The sequence below is a fragment of the Hyla sarda genome, chromosome 6, assembly GCF_029499605.1.
Source record: "Hyla sarda isolate aHylSar1 chromosome 6, aHylSar1.hap1, whole genome shotgun sequence".
NCBI lineage: Eukaryota > Metazoa > Chordata > Amphibia > Anura > Hylidae > Hyla > Hyla sarda.
This window is the reverse complement of record NC_079194.1, coordinates 145,878,832-145,894,766: the sequence shown is the minus strand read 5'-3', so window position 1 is coordinate 145,894,766 and position 15,935 is coordinate 145,878,832. Positions and strand designations below refer to the sequence as shown.

The window sequence follows — 15,935 nt, the reverse complement described above, 5'->3', positions numbered from 1 at the left end:
ATATATATATATATATATATATATATATATATATATATATATGAACACAGTGGGGATCAAATGTTTGGGCACCCCAGGTAAAAATTTGTATTAATGTGCATAAAGAAGCCAAGGAAAGATGGAAAAATCTCCAAGAGGCATCAAATTACAGATTAGACATTCTTATAATATGTCAACAACAGTTAGATTTTATTTCCATCATTTACACTTTCAGAATAACAGAAAACAAAAAAATGGTGTATGCAAAAGTTTGGGCACCCTGCAGAGTTAATATCCTGTACTGCCCCCTTTGGCAAGTATCACAGCTTGTAAACGCTTTTTGTAGCCAGCCAAGAGTCTTTCAATTCTTTTTTGAGGTATCTTTGCCCCTTCTTCCTTACAAAAGTTTTCTAGTTCTTTGAGATTTCTGGGCTGTCTGTCACGCACTGCTCTTTTAAGGTCTATCCATAGATTTTCAATTATGTTGAGGTCAGGAGATTGTGAAGGCCATGGCAAAACCTTCAGTTTACACCTCTTGATGTAATCCCCGTGGATTTCGAGGTGTGTTTAGGATCATTATCCATTTGTAGAAGCCATCCTCTCTTTAACTTCAGCTTTTTCACAGATGGCATCAAGTTAGCATACAAAATTTGCTGAAATTTTATTGAATCAATTTTTCCTTCTATTCGTGAGATGTTCCCTGTGCCACTGGCAGCAATATAACCCCAAAGCATGATTGATCCACCCCCATGCTTAACAGTTGGACAGACGTTCTTTTCATTAAATTCTGTTCCCCTTCTTCTCCAAACGTACCTTTGCTCATTCCGGCCAAAAAGTTCAATTTTAACCTCATTTGTCCACAGAACTTGTTTCCAAAATGCATCAGGCTTGTCTATATGTTCATTTGCAAAGTTCAAATGCTGATTTTTGTGGTGAGGACGTAGAAGAGGTTTTCTTCTGATGACTCTTCCATGAAGACCATATTTGTACAAGTATCTCTTTATAGTGGAATAGTGTACTACAACTCCAGGGTCTGCCAGATCTTTCTGGAGGGATTGTGCAGTCAAACGTGGGTTTTGAATAGTTTTTCTCACAATCCTGCGAGCTGTTCTGTGATATTTTTCTTGGTCTTCCAGATCTTGCTTTAACTTTCACTGTTCCTGATGACTGCCATTTCTTAATTACATTCCGAACAGAGGATATTGACATCTGAAAACGTTTTGCTATCTTCTTATAGCCTTCTCCAGCTTTGTGAGCGTCAACTATTTTCAGTTTCAGATTTCTAGACAACTGCTTAGAAGAACCCATGGTGCTGATTGTTGGGGCAAGGTCAGATGAGTCTGGGCATTTAAAACCTTTGAGATTGACATTACATGGTCTTCCCAGATGATGATTGAGAACAATCCATGACACTGGCAGGTCTCAGCTTTGCATAGTGGGCAGTGCATGCTATAAATTCTGCAGGGTGCCCAAACTTTTGCAGACGCCATTTTTTTGTTTTCTGTTATTTTGAAAGTGTAAATGATGGAAATAAAATCTAACTTTTGTTGACATATTATAAGAATGTCTAATCTGTAATTTGATGCCTTTTGGAGATTTTTCCATCTTTCCTTGGCTTCTTTATGCACATTAATACACATTTTTACCTGGGGTGCCCAAACTTTTGATCCCCACTGTGTATATATATATATATATATATATATATGGCAAAGGATTTATCCTCTATCCTTTGGATAGGGGATACATTTTTCTGCATGATAGATCTTCTTAAAGTCAGGTGATTGTCTGGGTCATTCGAGCAGCTTTATTTTATTTCATTGAAACCATTTGAGAGGTTCCTTGGTTGTGTGTCTGGGATCACTGACTTGCTGCTGTTACACTATGCGCTCCGGCCTCACATGCTAGCCATGAGCGCATTGGTCCCCTTACCTTCTGCTGCCGACGGGGCTGGGACTCGCATCACGGGACGCGCCCGCATACGAGCCCCAGTCCGTCACTCTCCGGGTGTTTCTCCTGCCTCTGCCTCCACCTCTCTGCTCTGGCACGCGTGTCCCCGTCCCTTAGAGCGTGCGCGCACCAGAGCTTTAAGATTTAAGGGGCCAGTATGCTTATTAGTGTAACCACCTGTGGCTTGTTTATAAATTCCTCCACCCTCCTCAGTTCTCTGCCGGATCTTTGTTGCCTTGTGCCCTAAAGAAAGCATTCCATTGTATTGCCTTGCCGTGTACCAGATCTCCTGCTCTTGTGACTTGACCTTGCCCCTCTGCCGCCTGCCTACTGAACTCCTGCTACGTCCTGACTTCGCTACTGTGCCGCCTGCCCTGACCTACTGCTATCCAGACTACGAGTTGCCTCATCCCTCCTGTGCCTCGCATCTCCTCAGCCACCTGTGTGGTCGAGCCGTGCCAGGGGTAGCGACCTGGGTGTCCCCTACAGCTGCAAGCCCATCCTGCTTTGCGGCGGGCTCTAGCAAAGACCAGTGGCACCTTAGACTCCGCTCCCTGGTACGGTCCGAGTCATCTGCCACACAGGTCCAGCTGATCCACATACACCGGAGTTCCTGTCTTCAGAAACGTGAGTGTTACAGCTGCAATGTCCACCTTTGTTTCATCTTCATCATCCTGGTAGATGCCAGCAGATTTTTGTTAAGAATGTCTTGGTATACAGTGGGGCAAAAAAGTATTTATTTAGTCAGCCACCAATTGTGCAAGTTCTCCCACATAAAAAGAAGAGAGAGGCCTGAAATGTTCATCATAGGTATACCTCAACTATGAGAAATATAATGAGAAAAAAAATCACATTGTCTGATTTTTAAAGAATGTATTTGCTAATTATGGTGGAAAATAAGCATTTGGTCAATAACAAAAGTTCATCTCAATACTTTGCTATATACCCTTTGTTGGCAATAAGAGAGGTCAAACGATTTCTGTTAGGCTTCACAAGGTTTTCACACACTGTTGCTGGTATTTTGGCCCGTTCCTCCATGCAGATCTCCTCTAGAGCATTGATGTTTTGGGGCTGTCGCTGGGCATCAGAGACTTTTAACTCCCTCGAAAGGTTTTCTATGGGGTTGAGATCTGGAGACTGGCTCCAGGACCTTAAAAATGCTTCTTATGAAGCCACTCCTTCGTTGCCCGGGCGGTGTGTTTGGGATCATTTTCATGCTGAAAGGCCCAGCCATGTTTCATCTTCAATGCCCTTTTCACTCAAAATCTCACGATACATGGCCCCATTCATTCTTTCCTTTACACGGATCAGTCGTCCTGGTCCCTTAGCAGAAAAACAGCCCAAAGCATGATGTTTCTACCCCCATGCTTCACGGTAGGTATTAAGGATCGACCGATATCGATTTTTTAGGACCGATACCGATAATCTTTCCGGCCGATAGCCGATAACTTATGTGGGTATAAGTTATCGGCTATTTAAACCTCCCCCCGGCGGGGCAGAAGCCATTGCAGATCAATGATTTAAAGCGGGCGCTGTAAATCAATGAACTGCAGCAGCTTTTGCAGGGCCAGAGACCGCCACGGCCGCCTTCTCCCCTGCCTGTCCTGAGTCTAACACCACAGTTGGCCCATCGCCTCCCCCCCATCCTCTGCCCACATACCACCGCCGCCCCCCCCATCCTCTGCCCACATACCGCCGCCGCCCCATCGCCTCCCCGGTGTTATAATTACCTGTTCCAGGGGTCCGCGATCCTTCTGGCTCCGTCGGCGTCCTGCGCTTTCACTGTGCGCACTGACGGTGACGTCGCGGTGGGGACGTCACTCGTCATTACGCAGCACAGCGCACAACAACAGCGCAGGAGCCAGAAGCAGGTAATTATAAGACCAGGGAGGCGATGGGGCGGCGACGGTATGTGGGCAGAGGATGGGGCTAGGGCGGCGGTGGTATGTGGGCAGAGGATGGGGGGGAGGCGATGGGGCAGCGGCATGTGGGCAGAGGATGGGAGGAGGCGATGGGGCAGCGGCATGTGGGCAGAGGATGGGGGGAGGAAATGGGGCAGCGGCGGTACGTGGGCAGAGGATGGGAGGAGGCAATGGGGCAGCGGGGGAGACGGTCGTCTCTGGCCGGGGGGGGGCTGGGCATTATCGGCATATAGGCAAGGTAATTGCAGATACCGATAATGTCCAAAATCGGGATTATTGGCCGATAATATGGGCCAAACTGATAATCGGTCGATCCCTAGTAGGTATGGTGTTCTTTGGATGCAACTCAGCATTCTTTCTTCTACAAAAAAGACAAGTTGAGTTTTTACCAAAAAGTTCTACTTTGGTTTCATCTGACCATATGACATTCTCCCAATCCTCGATCATCCAAATGCTTTCTAGCAAACTTTAGACGGGCCCGGAAATATACTGACTTAAGCAGGGGGACAACTCTGGCACTGCATAATTTGAGTCTCTGGCGGCGTAGTGTGTTACTGATGGTAGCCTTTAAGACAAGAGGTGGATACAGCACCAAAAAGCCGGAGACTCAAATCTTGATGGAGTGTGACTTTATTCGCTCCCCAAAGTGCACTTTGGGGAGCGAATAAAGTCACACTCCATCAAGATTTGAGTCTCCGGCTTTTTGGTGCTATATCTACCTCTTGTCTTGCATGCTTCTCTGGGTTGGCATTCTGGGATGATCACCTGCACAAGCTGAGAAGTCCAGTGCTACATTCCTTTGATGGTAGCCTTTCTTACTATGGTCCCAGCTCTCTGAAGGTCATTCACTAGGTCCCCCCGTATGGTTCTGGAATTTTTGCTCACCGTTCTTGTAATCATTTTGACACCACAGGGTGAGATCTTGCATGGAGCCCCAGATCGAGAGATTATCAGTGGTCTTGTATGTCTTCCATTTTCTAATAATTGCTCCCACAGTTGATTTCTTCACACCAAGCTGCTTGCCTATTGCAGATTCAGTCTTCCCAGCCTGGTGCAGGTCTACAATTTTGTTTCTGGTGTCCTCTACAGCTCTTTGGTCTTGGCCTTAGTGGATTTTGGAGTGTGACTGTTTGAGGTTGTGGACAGGTGTCTTTTATACTGATAACAAGTTCAAACAGGTGCCATTAATACAGGTAACGAGTGGAGGAAAAGAGACTCTTAAAGAAGAAGTTACAGGTCTGTGAGAGCCAGAAATCTTGCTTGTTTGTAGGTGACCAAATACTTATTTTCCACCATAATTTGCAAATAAATTCTTAAAAAATCAGACAATGTGATTTTATGGATTTTTTTTCTCATAATGTCTCTCATAGTTGAAGTATACCTATGATGAAAATTACAGGCCTCTCTCATCTTTTTAAGTGGGAGAACTTGCACAATCGGTGGCTGGCTAAATACTTTTTTTGCCCCACTGCATTTGCCCATTCATCCTTCTTTGAATTATGTGAAGTTTGCTTACTTCACATTTGCTGGAAAGCCCCACACCATGATGTTCCCACCTCCAAACTTCACTCTTGTTATGGTGATTTTAGGGTGAAGTACACTTCCATTTCTCCTCCAAAAATGGCGCATATTATGGCATCCAAATAGTTCACTTTTCATCTGACCACACTATTCTTTCCCCGAATTTCACTGGCTTTTCCAAATGAGCTTCAACATGCATTTTATTCAGCAATGGAGTTTTGCATGGGGAGCGTGCATACAAGCCATGGCGGCGGAGTGCATTACTTACTGTTTTCTATGAGACAACATTACCTAGTATTTCCAGGTCATTTTGAAGTTCTCCACAAGTGTCCTTGGCTTTTGGACAACTCTTCTAATTATTCTTTTCACTTCTCTGTCAGAAATCTTGTTAGGAGCTCCTGGTCGAGGCAAATTTATAATGAATCGATTGTGTTTCCACTTCCGTACTTTGGCATCAACAATTCTCACTAGAACATTCAGAAGCCTGGAAAGTCACCTGTACACTTACATAGCCCCCATGGTGCCAGGACAGTTGAAACTACAGCCCTCAAGGAATGTAATAAGGGGTACAGTGAGCATTTGTACACCACAGGTGTCCAAAAATTTTTGGAGCAGAGGACTGTAAAAATGAAAAATGTCACTCTTCATACATGTTGGCGTAGCCCCAAACTTTAAAATTTTTACAAGGGGTAAAATGAGAATAAGCCTTGTCAAATTTGGAACACAATTTCACCCGAAGGCACGCCGTTGGGCTTTTGGAGAGAGGATTTGTTTGTAATGGATGTTGGGGGCCATGTCGCGATTATAAACCCCCCACAAGCGACCTCATTTTAGAAACTACACCCCTCAAGGAATGTAACAAGGGGTGCAGTGAGCATTTACACCCCACTAGCTTATGACACATTTTTTGAAAAGTGGGCTTGGAATATGAAAAATGTTATATATTATTTTCATGGACCCCTGTTCAAAAAATCTGTCAGACACCTGTGGGGTGTACATGCTCACTGTACATGCTCACCGCATCCCTTGTTACAGTCCTTAAGGGGTGTAGTTTCCAAAATGGGGTAAAAGGAGAAAAAGCCCCCGAAAAGGTGCCTCCAGCTGTTGCCTGGACGGTCAATGGCTGTTCGGCCATGCTGGAAGTTTTTGTTTTGCAACAGCTGGAGGCTCCATGTAGGAAACGGCTTACTGGCTTTCAGTGCATGCAGGGGGAGGTGACAGCTTCCGTTCTCCAAATCATTAAAGGGGTTAACCACCATAAGGTGATTTTAGTACGTACCTGGCAGACAGTAATGGACATGCTTAGGAAGGATCTGCGCTTGTCTTGGGGCTAAATGGCTATGTCATGAGATTACCATAACACTGTGGCTAGCTTTTTGTGAACTCACTTCTGCTGTATAGGGGTGATTGGTGCTGTGTATAAGACCCCTTCAGGACCCCCTGGGTGATATGCCAGGATGGCTGGTGTTAGATAGCAGCAGCCATCCCGGCCCAATCACCGCATCTGGAGACGTGGTGATCACGGAACGCAGTGCCATACATTTACGTTAATTGACGCTTAGCAGTGCCGTACATTTACGGCACTCGTCCTTAAGTAGTAAAAGGGGTATTCCAGTGGAATTTTTTTTTTCAAATCAAGTGGTGCCAGAAAGTTAAACAGATTCGCAAATTACTTATATTAAAAATTCCGAGACATGATGTAAAGTCATTCCCCCCCCCGTGACGTCATGCCCCCTCCCATAGAGGGGGCATGACATCACGGGGGTGGGGGTGGTTACGTCACGTCTCCTGTCTCAGAAATCCGGAAGTTTCCGACACTGGAGACGCATCCCCGCACACAATGTGGGTGCTGCAGGGAGATCGCGGGGTGTCTCAGTGACGGGCCCCCCGCGACCAGACATTGTATCCCCTATCCTCTGGATAGGGGATAGAAGCTTAGATCCTGGAATACCCCTTTAATCTTTCCAGTACTTATCAGCTGCTGTATACTACAGAGGAAGTTTTTTTCTTTTTCAATTTCTTTTCTGTCTGACCACAGTGCTCTCTGCTGACACCTGTCCATGTTAGGAACTATGGGGATTTGCTCCTACTTGATGTGAGAATCAGTGTAAACAATGAGCATTTTGCATACTCTTCACATTCCATCAAGACGCGCAACCAAACCCATGGCTCTACATCATTGATTTGCATATATGGTGCACCCTTCTGTACCCCTTTTCCATCCTGTGTGGCGGTCTCATTGTCCCTTAGTCCACCTCCATTCCACAAACCCTAAATGGTTAACAGTGCCTTATGTTATTTATTAATTTGTCTTTCTGATGTTAATGTGCCTTTAAATGTTGTTAGCAAGGGGCGTGGTCTGCATGGCTGCCTGAGTGCTCCTGCCATCCTGCATATTTATCCTTAATATCCCGACCATCCTGTTTTTCTGTGACACACTTCCTTGATTGACAGCTGTGAGCGCAGGGCTCAATGCTGGAGGAGAAATCCTCCCACTGTCAGCTTGTGTCCCGCTACTGTCAGTGAAGACAATCTGGGAGTTGTAGTTTTGCTAATGCTAGGGGAGATGTGAGCAGAGACCATACTGAGGGAGGGGGCAGAGACCTGTACAGTGAGGCCATGCCCCCTCCCTTTGAGAGGAATTCAGACTAGTGAGCTAAATTAAAAGTGTAATATAATAATAGATGTACATGGTCAGGATTAGGTACTGAGTGATATATTTAAAAAAAATAATAATAATTTTGTTGGATCTGACAGGTACGCTTTAATAGATACAGGGTCACAAGTGTCTACCAACCATTCAATTGGGTGAACATGTACTTACAGGACAGGGAGTGATTGTAACTAATAAGGGATCTGCTGGAGATAAGGGATCTGCTGAATTTATATTGGGGATGAGCATAATGAGAAATAGTTTTACTGAGATTTTAGATGCCTTGTATGCCTCTCTTCCCAATATGCCCATGAAAGTCCTACAAGCGTAACAGAAATTTGCCAACAAGCAAGGCGAGACCATTATATGGTGTCTTGCACGTCCCGTAATCAAGAATCGGGATTATCAAGCCCTGCTGGAACCCATGAAGCTAGAAGACCATCCATTAGTCCAGTGTTTCTCAATTCCAGTCCTCAGGGCCCACTAACAGGTCATGTTTTCAGGATTTCCTAAGTCTTTCACAGGTGACATAATTATGGTCAGTGAATCAGGCATCTCCACAATTATATCACCTGTGAAAGACTAAGGAAATCCTGAAAACATGACCTGTTAGGGGGCCCTGAGGACTGGAATTGAGAAACACTGCATTAGTCCAAGCTGTGAGAAGTCTTGTCACCATCTCAAACAGAAGGGTACCAGTACGGTTAGTGAACCTGTCTGATTCTACTACTGTCATACCCAAATACACTCCAGTTGCCAGTTGTACCTCCTAGGGTCGAGAGGGACATTGTGACTGAACGTCTGGTGGCCCCACAGCGTGTGGCCGAAGTCGTCAGTGGATCCAGTACCAGCCCTCCAGAACCCTGTTGGACACAAGTCCAGTTTGGGGATTCCACTACCACATGGGATCAGGTCAATAGAGTTGTGAAAGTCCCCAAGAGGTATCATGAAGCTTTCAGTAAACACCCGACCGACTTTGGGAAAACTTCAATGATCCATCACCATATCCTTAAAGTCAACAGCCCACCTATCAAAGAGAGACACTGTCTGGTCGCGTCTGGCATGTACCAAACAATCAAGAAAATGCTAGCCAACATGAAGGAGGCAGACATGATTCAAGAAAGTAAGAGTCCCTGGACGGCACCACTCGTCCTAGTCAAGAAGAAAGATGGAACTATCCATTTCTGTGTCGACTACAGGAAGCTGAACAACGTCACACATAAGGACGCTTATCCTCTGCCAGGAATTGAGCTGTCACTTACTTCTCCACCCTGGACTTAAGCAGCGGGTACTGGCAAGTGCCCATGGCCTCGAAGGATCGGGAGAAAACCCCCTTTGTGACACCCATGGGGTTGTTTAAATTCATAAGTATGCCGTTTGGGCTGTGCAATGCCCATGCCATGTTCCAGTGTCTTATGGAAAGGAGCCTGGGCCATCTGAATTTCCAAAGTTTCTTATTGTACCTGGATGATGTCATTGTGTATTCCAAGTCCTACCAGGAACACCTCCGCCATCTGTTAGATGTCTTTCAAGTTTTGATCAAACATGGGTTAACCCCTTCATGACCCAGCCCATTTTCACCTTCATGACCTGGGCATTTTTTGAAAATCTGACCACTGTCACTTTAAACATTAATAACTTTGGAATGCTTTTACTTATCATTCTGATTCCGAGATTGTTTTTTCATGACATATTCTACTTTATGTTATCGGTAAAATTTCACTGATATTTGTATCCTTTCTTGGTAAAAAATCTAAAAATTTCATGAAAATTTTGAAAATTTAGCATTTTTCTAACTTTGAAAGTCTCTGCTTGAAAGGAAAATGGATATTCCAAATAAATTACATATTGATTCACATATACAATATGTCTACTTTGTGTTTGCATAAAAAAATTGACATGTTTTTACTTTTGGAGGGCACCAGAGGGCTTCAAAGTTCCGCAGCAATTTTCCAATTTTTCTCAAGATTTTCAAAATCGTAATTTTTCAGGGCCCAGTTCAGGTTGGAAGTGGATTTTAAGGGTCTTCATATTAGAAATACCCCATAAATGACCCCATTATAAAAACTGCACCCCCCAAAGTATTCAAAATGACATTCAGTAAGTGTTTTAACCCTTTAGGTGTTTCACAGGAATAGCAGCAAAGTGAAGGAGAAAATTCTAAATCTTCATTTTTTACACTCGCATTTTCTTGTAGACCCAATTTTTGAATTTTTACAAGGGGTAAAAGGAGAGAAATCACCCTAAAATTGGTAACCCAATTTCTCTCGAGTAAGGAAATACCTCATATGCGTATGTAAAGTGTTCGGCGGGCGTAGTAGAGGGCTCAGAAGGGAAGGAGCGACAATGGGATTTTGGAGAGTGAGTTTTTCTGAAAGGGTTTTTGGGGGGCATGTCCCATTTAGGAAGCCCCTATGGTGCCAGAACAGTGGACCCCCCCCACATGTGACCCCATTTTGGAAACTATACCCCTCATGGAATTTAATAAGGGGTGCAGTGAGCATTTACACCCCACTGGCGTTTGACAGATATTTGAAACAGTGGACTGTGCAAATCAAAAATTTTATTTTTCATTTTCACAGACCACTGTTCCAAAAATCTGTCATACACCAGTGGGGTGTAAATGCTCACTGCACCCCTTATTACATTCCGTGAGGGGTGTAGTTTCCAAAATGGGGTCACATATGGATATTTATTGTTTTGCGTTTGTCAGAACTGCTGTAACAATCAGCCACCCCTGTGCAAATCGCCTCAAATGTACATGGTGCACTCTCCCTTCTGGGCCTTGTTGTGCACCCCAGAGCACTTTGCGCCCACATATGGGGTATCTCCGTACTCAGGAGAAATTGCGTTACAAATTTAGAGGGTCTTTTTTCCCTTTTACCTCTTGTGAAAATGAAAAGTATAGGGCAACACCAGCATGTCAGTGTAAAAAATTTATTTTTTTACACTAACATGCTGGTGTAGACCCCAACTTCACCTTTTCATAAGGGGTTAAAGAAGAAAAAGCCCCCCAAAATTTGTAAGGCAATTTCTCCCGAGTACGGCGATACCCCATATGTGTCCCAAAACTGTTGCCCTGAAATACGACAGGGCTCCAAAGTGAGAGAGCGCCATGCGCATTTGAGGCCTGAATTAGGGATTTAAATAGGGGTATTCTACGCCAGTGATTCCCAAACAGGGTGCCTCCAGCTGTTGCAAAACTCCCAGCATGCCTGGACAGTCAATGGCTGTCCGGCAATACTGGGAGTTATTATTTTGCAACAGCTGGAGGCTCCGTTTTGGAAACAGTAGCGTACCAGACGTTTTTCATTTTTTGGGGGGAGGGGGGCTGTGTAGGGGTATGTGTATATGTAGTGTTTTTTACTTTTTATTTTAGGTTAGTGTTAGTGTAGTGTAGTGTTTTTAGGGTACAGTCACATGGGCAGAGGTTCACAGCAAGTTTGCCGCTGGAAGTTTGAGCTGCAGCGCAAAATTTGCGCCATCTCAAACTTGCAGCACTCACTGTAAACCTCCGCCCATGTGAGTGTACCCTGTACATTCACATTGGGGGGAGGGGGCAAACATCCAGCTGTTGCAAACTCCGAGCATGCCCTTTGGCTGTCCGTGCATGCTGGGAGTTGTAGTTTTGCAACAGCTGGAGGAACACTGGTTTGGAAACACTAAGTTAAGTAATAAACTTTCAAGTGTTTTGCAACCAAACTTAGTGTTTCCAAACCAGTGTGCCTCCAGCTGTTGCAAAACTACAACTCCCAGCATGCATGGTCTGTCAGTGCATGCTGGGAGTTATAGTTTTGCAACAATTGCAACAGCTGGAGGCACTGAGGTAGGAAACGGACAATGTTTCCCAACTAGTGTGCCTCCAGTTGTTGCAAAACTACAACTCCCAGCATGCCCAGACTGCCAAGGCATGCTGGAAGTTGTAGTTCGGCAATATCTGAAGGATCAGATGTTGCCGAACTACAACTTCCAGCATGCTTGGGCAGTCTGGGCATGCTGGGAGTTGTAGTTTTGCAACATCTGGAGGTCCACAGTTTGGAGACCACTGTATAATGGTCTCCAATCTGTGCTCTTCCAGATGTTAGAGAACTACAACTCCCAGCATGCCTGGACAGACTGAGCATGCTGAGATTTGTAGTTTTGCAACATCTGGAAGAGCACAGATTGGAGACCATTATACAGTGGTCTCCAAACTGTGGACCTCCAGATGTTGCAAAACTACAACTCCCAGCATGCCCAGAAAGCCAAAGGCTGTCTGGGCATGCTGGGAGTTGCAGTTTTGAAACTCTCAAAGGCAGCAGTGAGATCGCTTTACGGCGATCTCATTGTTGCCAATGAAGATGCCGCACTGCTGCCGGAAACTCACCTCCGGGACGCAGCGCAGCCGGGACCGCATGGAGGACGCCGGGACCGCTCGGGACACCGCTCCGACGGGTAAGTGACGCCGGGGGACGGGTCAGGGACACTTAGCAGAGCGGTGTGTGTCCCGATCCCCGTGATCGGGACTCACACACCGCGCTGCTAAGTATTTTCATAGCGAAACGCTGCTATCAGCTAGTCAGATTTGACCAGCTGATAGCAGCGATCGCTGGGGGGGGTGGGGGATGAAACCCCCGTGGTCGCACGGTAAGATGGCTGGCTATCAGTGATAGCCACCATCTTTCCGGGCGCTGCGGGATGCCGCGAGTAGCGGCAGTAATGTCCATGACGTACCTGTATGTCATGGGTCGGGAACACCTTGCCACCCATGACGTACAGGTATGTCATAGGTCGGGAAGGGGTTAAAGATCAAGCTGTCAAAGTGTCACTTTCTCAAACCTCAAGTCCATTACCTGGGCCACGTCAGCACAGAGGGAGTTCAGCCAAATCCTGAAAAGGTGGATGCTGTAAAGAACTGGCCTACACCACGCATGGTGAAGGATGTCAGGAGCTTCCTAGGATTTGCTGGCTACTACCGCCGTTTCATCCCACACTTCGCCCAAATTGCAGAAACCCTTACAGCTCTCCTGCGGGGGTTGGCGAAGCTGAATTACAATGGAAGATTACCTATTGATTGTGCCGAAGAGCAAGAGACAGTGTTCCAAGCTCTCAAGCGTCTGCTAACACAGCAACCTATCTTGGCATATCCAGACTACAGTTAGCCGTTCGGCTATACACTGATGCCAGTTTTGAAGGTCTAGGAGCTGTCCTTTCCAAAGTTCAAGATGGACAAGAGAGAGTGATTGCCTACGCCAGTTGTAATCTGCAAGGGGTGGAGAAGAACAATGCCAATTACAGTTTGTTCAGATTGGAACCTCTTGCCCTGGTATGGGCTGTGACAGAAAAATTCTAAGATTATTTGGATGCCACGCCATTTACTGTAATAATCCGCTGGCCCACCTGAACATTGCCAAATTGGGTACCCTGGAACAGCGATGGGCTTCAAGATTAGCTAATTACAGCTTCACTATCAAGTACTAAAGCTGAAAGACAAATGTCAATGCCAATGTACTGTCTTTGATTCCCCCCGGCGAAGAGCCCCCTAATAAAGATGAGTGGGAAGACGTGGAGATGCCCCCATTTTACCAACGGTTTATGAACCAGAATGTTTTTACCGCCCTCATGGACGGTGAACCCAGGTCAGAATAGGTTAAAGAGGAATTGTACAACAGGAAGACTCTCCAAGATGAAAGTCGAGTTATGGGGGATCAGTTGGACTACCTTCTGGCGAAAAAGGTGCCAACTCGTCTACGCCGGGCCCATTGTGATTACGAGCTGAAGTGGCTGTGGCGACAGAGAAAGTGACTGTTTGTGCACAAAGGACTGTTGTACCGAAATTCTTTGGATCCGGTCTCTGGTGTTTGACGTCATCAGATTCTAGTTCCTAGAAGAGACGCGGCGATGATCCTCAACGCATATCATGACCAGTAGGAACACTTGGGAATCCACAAGACCAAAGCCACTGTCCAGCGAAGATACTACTGGATTGGAATGCGGAGTGACATCGAGAAATGGTGCAGTGAATTTTTTGTCTGTAACATCACCAAGAATGTGCGCAAGGATGCAAGAGCACCCCTCCACTCCATCCAGAGTGACCGACCCAATCAATTGGAAATTGTTTCCTACCAGGTCCGGGTATACCTATGCTCTCACCATGGTGGATCACTTCTCCAAGTGGGTTGTTGTTGTCCCTGTCAAGGATCTCACAGTCAAGACGATGGCCCAGATGTTCTACTCCAAGTGGGTGCAAACCCTTGGATGTCCTGAATCTTTCTTAACTGACTGTGGAACAGCCTTTGAGGCCCAACTATTTCAAGAACTCTGTCAATCCCTGGACTGCAAGAAACTCAGAACCACTGCCTATCACCCTCAAGGGAATGGGCTCTGCGATCGGGTCAATCAGGTCTTCATCCATATGTTGCAAGCAGCCTCGGTGTCAAGACAAGAAGAATGGCCCCGGTTGCTACCTGAGTTTCTGGAGATTTATAACAATACTGTGCCCTGTTCTACTGGGTATACCCCTTTCTACTTGATGATGGGTAGACACAGGCAACTACCTAAAGATCAGACATTCGGGTTGCAAGCCCCGATCAACAACTCTCCTCAAACATCTCATGAGTGGGTTTCCGATCATAAGCGGCGGATTCAAGAGGCCAAAGAGATTGTCAGTAAAAAAAATGGGCGAGGCCTGACAAAGGCTACAGGACTACTACAACCGTCATGCTACAGCCAAGCCACTGCAGGTGTGCGACAAAGCCTGGTTAAGAAAATTCCTGAGAACAGACAAGCTGGATTCCATCTGGGAGACAGAGCCCTACACAGTGACAGCTATTCCCTACCCTGAATCCGATGTCTATGAAGTCCAGAAGCCCGGGTACGAGCCACAGGTCGTCCACAGAAACCGTATCAAAATCTGTCTAAAAGAGGATCTCCCAGCGGCTCCATGACCACCTCCTCCAAGTGTCAGACCAGCACGAGAGTATATTCCCGGTGAAGGGATACATCCATCTATGGACTTCTCTATGTTCTCACTGACTCAGCCAGCCTTTATCTGTTCACCTCCAGCACCGGGGTTGACCCGGTCGCCGGGTGCCAGAAGTAGTTCCTGCCTCTCCAGCTCATGCACCAGCAGTTCCTGTACAGTTGATCCCAGATCAAGTTCATGCTTCAGTGTTTGATGAAGAAGTAGCTGCGGAGCTTCCATATGTCCCTCCAATTCCTGATTCTCCAGAGGTGGTGCTGCGCAGATCCCAGCGGTCTACTCGAAGCCAACTGCCTGCTAGATACCGTGAGCAAAGTGCTTATGTATATAATAGTCAGTAGTCAAAAATATACTACTATTGTCTAGTCATTAGAAAGTACATAATTTCATGTACAGAAAGTCAGTAAAAATCCAAAATAGTCAGTGATGTACATACTATGTATTGTGTACATAAAATGTTAATATGTTATATTCAGTTAGGACTGTAGCTATATAGTCAATGTATATTCAGTCCATAAAATGTGTCATGTCTAATGTCTATTATTTCCTGTTCACTGTGCACAGGATTCTCTTGTGGCCAGAGAGATCACCTGAAGGTCGTAAGTAGCACATGAAAGTGGCAGAGCTATTGTGTGTATATAAATTGTAGTTGTGTATTGTACAAAGAGATATGTACTTGCTTATCAATTGTTATGGGGAATAGGAGCATAAGCTGATGGACCCCATCAGCACAGGCATCAGGGTAGCGAGCCTCAGGCAGCCCTATCCACAACATCCTACAACAAGGCAGTTGCAAAGTCAAAAAAATACTCATCCATAATGTTGTTAATCTCACCCTAGTTCACATACCCTATTGTTGGAGCATGTATGGATGTTGTTCAAAATGCCACATGGACTCTTCCCCAGTTCACTAGCAATGTGCAGTACATTCATTAAAAATGCCCCAGAGACT

The 15,935-nt window shown here is 45.6% G+C and overlaps 1 protein-coding gene across 2 annotated transcripts in view; it reads right to left on the bottom strand.

Annotated features, from left to right (window-relative positions):
• Nucleotides 1-15,935, bottom strand: part of KLHL36 (kelch like family member 36) — a 105,339-nt gene that overhangs the window by 45,532 nt on the left and 43,872 nt on the right. The window lies entirely within an intron of this gene.